Raw genomic sequence first — 8,198 nt, forward strand, 5'->3', positions numbered from 1 at the left:
ATAGTTTTTGGACTGATTTGAATAATGTGATTATTAAATAAGTTGAATTTGCTATTATAGATCAAGAAAAATAAAGTTCGGACCTAGACTGGGGAAAGAACAAGATTTTGCACTAAATCAAATTAATTGTCCATATTTTGTACCGAGGAAAGTTCAAGTGTAAATAATGCAATGATATATCATGTTATCTATGAACCTCTATGTTTAATTATTATAAGAGTGTATGAACAACTTTATTGTCTATGAGCATGACATTGTAAACTAATTCGACGAATATGCATTATCGAGAAAATCCCGTTTGAACCTTAGGAATAATGTAGGATACGATGTGACATGTCACTAGGAACTGTGTGATTATGAGCTCATGAAATAATATGTATATGTGATTATGTGAATCCGGGTGCTAGTCTTGTACGTTCTATCGGTGGCTAGGTACCCTGGCATGTGTTGCGGGTACCTGTCAACTTGTGTGAGCGGCCTGAGTAGTTACGTCTTGACTATCAGCTTGTGTGAGCAGGTCCGTGATTAGCTCGAGAGCGAGCAATGTGTGAATATTATATGAGGTAGCATGTGGTGACGTTTGAAGCACTATGTGTAAGTCTTCCATGTATCAGATAGTATTCCGAGTGTTCAACGGGTAAATTTGTGAGTTATTTGACAAGTCAACGATGAGGAAATATGACAATGTGTTACGAGTTGGTATAGGTATGTATGAAAAACTCATATAAATGAGCTCGGTATTGTAACAGTCTGGTTTTGACCCTAGTCGAAGTAGTGGTTTCGGGACCACAAATGTGAGTCCAAAAAAATATTTTAATATTATTTTTTGTGTCCATGATGAATGAATTTGCATCTGCAAAATTTCTGTGATTTAATTTGTCTATTTCTGTGCTTGATTATGAAAAAGGATTAAATCGCGTAAAGTGTAAAAGTTGAGTGCTAGATGTTAAAGTACCTATTTGGCTTGGCTTTTAAAATAAGGGTCCTTGCATGTCAAATACACCATTGACATAGTAAGTGGACAATGTTGGACATGTGTTAGGTGAATGGATAATTTTATAACAAAGGGAAAAATGGGAAAAATAATTATTAAAGTTATAATAATAAAATGAAAACATGAAAGTGGCCATATTATCACCTTGTTCAGCTGAAAATTAAAAGCAAGAAGAAGCCATTGAAGCTTCAAAGTATTCGGCCATTGCATGAGTGAATAGGTTAGTCCATTTTGCTCAGTTTTTGATAACTTTTACGTTTTTGTGATCGTTGCTTTGTGTTCTTCAAAGCCCATGTCTGAATTTCTATTTCTGTTAAAGATTTCATGAAATGCCATTGTTGATATCATGAGTTTTGTGATGTTTTTGAATGAATTATGAAGGCTTGGTAGATGGTTCATAAGTTTTGTCTTTGAGTTTTGATAAAATTGAGCTATTTGGGTTAAATGTTGAAAATGAGGTTTTGAAGGACTAAATTGTGAATTGAACATGTTGTATGGGCTTATATAGAAGCCATGAAAATTCGGCTAGCCTTTGTTGCAAAGAAATTTTGTATATTGGTGACTTTGTGAAGAATGGACTAAATTGTCAAAGTGTGAAAATGTAAGGGCTAAAATGCAAAGTGCCCTAAATATGTGTATATGGATTAAATTGAATGGTTGAATTTGTATTGTATTAGATCAAGAACAAAGAAAATCAGACTTAGATCGAGGAAAGTCTAAAATAGTCGAATAGTCGACTCTTTCCCTACGAAATCCGTCCGAGGTAAGTCAAATTACAATTACGTGTTAATTAAAATAAATCCTGCACATATAAATTGTAACCTGTATTGGATGGCCTTGAGTGCTTGATTGTATATCTTTGGAGTAAAGTATGATAATATGTTAATATCTAGAAAACTCTGTATGTTCCTAAGCAAAGTTGACATCTGTCTGTGACATCGTGTAAGACCGTGCTGGGACACAGGCCTGAATTGAGATTTACGTATAAGACCATGTCTGGGACATCGGCATCATATTTGATTTCATGTAAGACCCTGTCTGGGATAGAGGCATCGATATTGAGTTACATGTAAGACCACGTCCGGGACGTCGGCATTGTACTTGTTTATGAGCATTTGTATCATTTCGACCCGTCTGATCATAGTGTACGAAATCTGAGATTTAGTATATGAAATGTATAACTTATGCAGGTATGTTTGTATCGTACTAAATTTCTGAATATGAAAAACTCTGTCTATATGAAATATGTATAGAATTAGAAATGAAGCATGGCATATATGTAAACAAAAGTGCATGGTTAAGTATGAAATATTCTATGAAATGGTTATGAATCTTTATGGTTGAATTGTATTTGGCTTACTAAGCTCTTTGTAGCTTACTATGTGTGTTTACTGTCTGTTTTACAATTATCGTAGCTACTGAAGGCTCGGGGATAGTCGAGGATCGTCACCACACTATCGATCTAATTTTGGTACTTTTGAAAGTGTACATATTTTAAAGTATGGCATGTATAGGCTAGAAGGTCTATGTATATAAGTTTTGATGTATATATATTGTGCCATAGGAGTTGGCTAGCAAATGAAATGTTGTATATAGTTTTGGTATTTGGTTGATGGTGCCAAATGATGTATGGTTGTACTGTTTTATGAGCTAATATGTTTTTGTTATAATGAAGCATGTTTTGAGCATGGAATTGGTTGGAAATTTTGGTATGAATGTTGTATATTATTGCTTGTAGGATTGGACCAAAAAAGGGGTGGCAAATTTGGCTTAAACCAAGCCTACTTGGTGCCACACAGTCAGAGGACACGGGCATGCCTTGTGGCCGTGTAAGAAAAGCAGTATTCTCCTAAGAACCACATGGACACACGGGCATGTCATATGGCTGTGGGCTAAAGTCAGTACCTAGCTATGTATCACACGACCATAGTACACGGGCGTGCCTATTGGCCATGTGAAAAAGTCAGTATAGGACCTATTTTTGGCACGGCTGGTTCACATGGGCGTGACTAGTGCCCGTGTGTGACACACGGCCTAGTTGCACGGGCGTGTGACTTTAACAGTTTGAAAGAATTGGTTGAGTTCTGAAAGTTCTAAATGCATTCATTTTAGTTTCGACCTTTCTTAAATGTATGTTTTAGGTCTCGTAGACTGTATTAATAAATGAATTGTTGATGAATGCCTCTGTATTAATGATATTTAATATATGTTATTCTGTATTGGTCTGAAATGTTCCGTCTGTCTGGTAATGCCTCGTAACCCTAATTCGATGTCAGTTACAGGTTAGGGGTGTTACATTTTATTGGTATCAGAGCTATGATTTAGTTAGTTTTAGGACTACCATAGCGTATTTGAGTCTAGCTATACAGGCCATATATCTGAATCTGTGATAGTGTTATGACTCTTGACATTGAAATGTGCTTTTATATAGAAAATGTATCCCGATAGAGTTGTAGCTGACGATGTAGAAAGCAATGTGCCTGCTCCCACGCAAAGGACGGTGCAAGCTGATTCTAGACTGGCTACGAGTAGCCGTGATGGTGAGGCTAAGCAAGCCTTCTATCAGATGATGAATGAATGGTTCACCCAATACATTAGAACCAATCTGACTGTACAACAACCTCATCCTTCTCAAACTCCTGATACGCCACGAGTGAATCTGGTATGATGATGCTGAAAGAGCCGAATTCTGGTTGGAAAATACAATAAGAGTGTTTGATGAAATGTCTCTAAGTCTTGAGGAATGTGTTAAATGTGTTGTTTCACTTCTGAGGGATACGGCGTGTGACATCCCAAAATTGACCCTAGTCGGGATGTGGTTTCGGGACCACAAAACTGAGGCATAAAAATAATTTATAATTTATTTTGATGCCTATAATATGTGTTAATTCATGTGTGACATTTTTGATGTTTCGATTTAGAGTTATAAATGTGAATTTCACTAGAAAGGGCCTAGTAGTAAACATTGAAAGTATGATGGGGAAATGTGGGATGACTAGTTGATAATGCATGCAAAAATAAGGGATTTGCATGTCAAATTTCCCCCTAACATGAAGTGGCCGCCATGACAAGGAATCATGGGCTAAACATGTCATGAAACATGTTTTGTTGGTGCACTAGGGAGAAACAATAAACAAATGAGTATGGGTAATAAAGAAAGAAAAAAAAAAAATGTGTGTGTGTGAGTGAAACCCCCCCCCCTTGCCGTGCATTGTGGAAGAGAAAAGAAAATTTTGTTCATCCATTTTTCTTCTTTGGCCGAAAATACTAAGGAAAAGGGAGGATTTTTGCTTCATGCTTGGTTTAGAAGAGAACTAGAAGGAGATTTGGCTATACTTGCATCAAGATTAAGGTATGTTTGAGGTTGTGTCATGAGATTCATGCTTGTTTTGGTTGCTAACTTGATGTGCATGTTAGCCATGGTTCAAATCCTTGTTATGCCATGGAAATGGTATTTGGCCAAGGTGGATTTTGTGTTAATGCCATTGCATGTTAAATATGAAGCTTGTTAATGGTGTATGTGATGGGGATTGATGGCTCTTGGACTTTCTTTTTAGTATTTTTGAGTGAGACATTAAGTTCTTTGCTTAATCATGACCAAAATGATGGTGTTGTGATGTATTCGGTCATGGTATATCCATTAAGTATGATTCATGCATGTTGCATGGTAGGTAAGATTTGAGCTTTGAATATGTGTTTGCACATGATGAATTGGTATGACATATATACTATTTCAAGGTATATATTTGCTTGGGATGATGTTTTCGGTTATGTAGTACATGAGAGATGTGTATTGAGCTACAATATGTAATGCGTTAGTTAGTAAAATGCATGCTGTTTTGTGTGGTATTAAGTGCATAATCGGCCTCAACATGGGCATGCATATTCGGCCACATGAGGGAAATTGGTGTGCATGCATTCGGTTAGAGGCAAGCATATTGATGCCTATTCTTGGCTTAGAAAATTCGCTAAGAGGAATACTAACTAAGGTGTTGAGTTCGATTCATGATTTTGTACATATGCGACTTTGATGCCTAATGAGTAGATATTTATATATTGGCTAGGCATCTTGAATTCCTCTTCCGATGCTCAAATGATAAAACCAATTTATTTGTTAAATTTAGCTCAAGAAGCTAGAGGTGGAGAATCAAGCAAAGGCAAAGGAAAGATAATCGAGTAGTCGATTGGAAATCGTTTCATCCAATATAAGGTAAGTCATTAAGCATATATTTGGTGTTGATGTAAATGACCATAATATATACACAATTGTGTTTAAATGAATTGATGTGTAAATGGGAATGTATGTGTATGGAATGATGCCATTGTTGAATGTATAAAGGCAGCAAAATGCATAAGGTATTGGTCTCGGCACTAAGTGTGCGGGTATAAATGGACACGGTGACAAGATTGGCACTAAGTGTGCGGGTTTAAAATTGTACAGCACTAAGTGTGCGAGTTTGATTATATAGCACTAAGTGTGCGAGCTGAAAATTATATAGCACTAAGTGTGCGAGCTGAAAATATATAGCACTAAGTGTGCGGATTCACTATATGCTCTTGTATTACAATTGGCACTGAGTGTGCGACATTATCGAGTTAATCCCGGACAGCGGATCGGGTAAGTACCTCGAGCTCATGATGAATAGAAAATACGCCCATGCTTGGGGTTGAATTGGTAAGCCTTAAATCTATGTGATGATTGAAATTGTATGGTTGTGCTGGAAAATGAGTTAATGTGTAAAAAATGCTTCGTTTATCTTGTTGTGTAGATTATGAAATGTGGATGTATGACTTGGTACGAGATTGGACCGAAAGGTCCGAGGTATTATGGTATAGATTCGATATGGATGAGTACCTAGCCTCGTTTGCTTTGTACATGTTGTAGTGACTTTATTAGTGGATTGATGAATGCTTATGACTTACTGAGTTGTAAACTCACTCAGTGTTTTCTTGTCACCCATTTTAGGTCACTGGGACTCGTACTGTTGTGTGCTCGGAACCGTCGTTGAAGTCATCACACCGGCTGAAATCTTGTGGTATTACTTTTTTTTGTTGTTGAAGAACATTTGGCATGTATAGGCTATTATATTTTGTCGATTTGTGGGATTGTAAACTTTAAGCCATGTGAAAATGGCCTATGTGGTCGTCGAGTGGGATGCTAGAACCTATAGCCACGAGTCTTAGAAACTCAAATTTTGTTAAGGTGGCCATAATTTGTGTCATGTATGATGGATGATTAAGGCCAAGGAAAAATTCATGAAATTGGCATAGTCTACTGCAGTAACTGTTGCGGACAGCAGCAGTGAGATGAGATTGAAAAATCACTAAAAATAGTAGAAGTAGAATTAAATAGTGAGTAAATTATGGAACTGATCCTTGATGAATCTATTTTTATATGGACGAAACGAAACAACCATATGAGCAGTATACTGGGAGATATCAAAGTTCTCGTGAGACAGGGCCAGAACGATTTCTGGGTCCCCTGTCGTGACTTTGAAAATTTACCATAAATTATCCAGAAGGAATTAGGAGTCATGCCTTATATGTACAGATTCCATTTTGAGTCTAGTTTCGTTAGAAACAAACGGCACCAGTATTAAAGCCCTGTACAGAAAGATATTCAAGTTGTAACGCGCGGAGGTCAGAGCAGTCGATCCCTGTAACATGGGTGACTTTAACTAATAAACTGTACCAATTGGCCCAACCAAAATTCTAAAATAAATCCATGGATGGATATATGAGTCTAAATTCAGGAAAATTTACGAAACCAGTTTCCGAGTTTTGGAACTCGAGATATGATTTTAAGGCGACGGTGACGCAGTTTTCCAGCCTGTCCAGAAATGCCAAATTGGTCGGTACTTTAAGAGGATTTGTCTCGTTAACCCCTCGTGTCCGACACGGCGCCGCCACGAGTTAGGGTGTTACAATTTTATTGGTATCAGAGCTATGGTTTAGTCGGTTCTAGGACTACCATAGCGCGTGTGAGTCTAGCTATACATGCCAAATTGTTAGTGCTGAATAATGTGATGACTTGACGGTTGAAATTTTTATTTTAAATAGCAATGGAACCCGGATAGAGACCCTTGGCGGATGACGTTGAAGGTGTAGCGGCTGCTCCGCACAAGGGACACCGCTGTTGAGCCTCAGTCATCCGCGAATAATCAAAATGAAGGGGCGAAACAAGCCTTCTTCACCATGATGAATGAGTGGGTCGCGCAATATGCCCGAACCGACCCGGCTGTCCAACCATTTCCGAATTTAAATATTCCACCCTAAGAGCCCGTAATGCCATCAGTTACTGATCCTGTGAGGCTGAGTAAACCACCTGTGGACTTGATTAGGAAGCGTGGGGCCGAGGAGTTCAAGGCCATAGTTACTGATGATGCCGAAAAGGCCGAGTTCTGGCTCGATAACACCATTAGAGTGTTAGATGAATTGTCATGCACACCCGATGAATGTCTTAAGTGTGCTATATCTTTGTTGCGAGACTCAGCCTACTATTGGTGGAGGACCTTGATTTCCATAGTCCCAAAGGAACAAGTTACTTGGGATTTCTTTCAAACGGAATTTCGGAAGAAATATATTAGTCAACGGTTCATTAATCAGAAGCGTAAGGAGTTCTTGGAACTCAAGCAAGGCCGTATGACCGTATCTGAATACGAACATGAGTTCGTAAGACTTAGTCGGTATGCTCGGGAGTGTGTGGCTGATGAGGTTGCGATGTGCAAAAGATTTGAAGAAGGATTGAATGAAGAGTTAAAGTTACTAGTGGGAATTTTGGAGATAAAGGAGTTCGTGACACTAGTCGAACGAGCTGCAAGGCGGAAGAACTTGGGAGGAGAAGAAGAAGGCTGAATTTGAAGCAAGAGATTACCGTAAAAGATCGACGAGTAAAGCTCCGTTCTCGGCTGTAAAGAGGTTCGTGGAGGACACCAAGAAGTCGAGGACGATCATGGAATTTCCATTAGAGCCCGACCATTGACGGACTCGAGCTACTTCAGTAGCTAGTGTGGGCAATAATCGTCAAGAGAGACCTGAATGCCCCAATGTGGAAGACGACACCTAGGTGAATGTTGGGGTAAGTCTGTTAATAGGGCTGTTATGGATGCGGTTCAAGGACCACTTCATTAGAGATTGCACGAGCTAGATGAGAGGAATAAGACGCAAGGTGCAAGACCTAGTGGAACGACGGTGGAGGTAGGCC

At 38.5% G+C, this 8,198-nt stretch overlaps 1 long non-coding RNA gene across 1 annotated transcript; it reads left to right on the forward strand.

Annotated features, from left to right (window-relative positions):
- Positions 1-5,101: 5,101 nt before the first annotated feature.
- LOC128280644 (uncharacterized) lies at positions 5,102-6,256 on the forward strand. The gene is made up of 2 exons (XR_008270740.1): positions 5,102-5,204; positions 5,961-6,256. It is a non-coding gene; the product is annotated as an uncharacterized LOC128280644 (long non-coding RNA).
- The last annotated feature ends 1,942 nt before the right edge of the window (positions 6,257-8,198 follow it).

Source organism: Gossypium arboreum, chromosome 9, assembly GCF_025698485.1.
Source record: "Gossypium arboreum isolate Shixiya-1 chromosome 9, ASM2569848v2, whole genome shotgun sequence".
NCBI classification, from domain to species: domain Eukaryota; kingdom Viridiplantae; phylum Streptophyta; class Magnoliopsida; order Malvales; family Malvaceae; genus Gossypium; species Gossypium arboreum.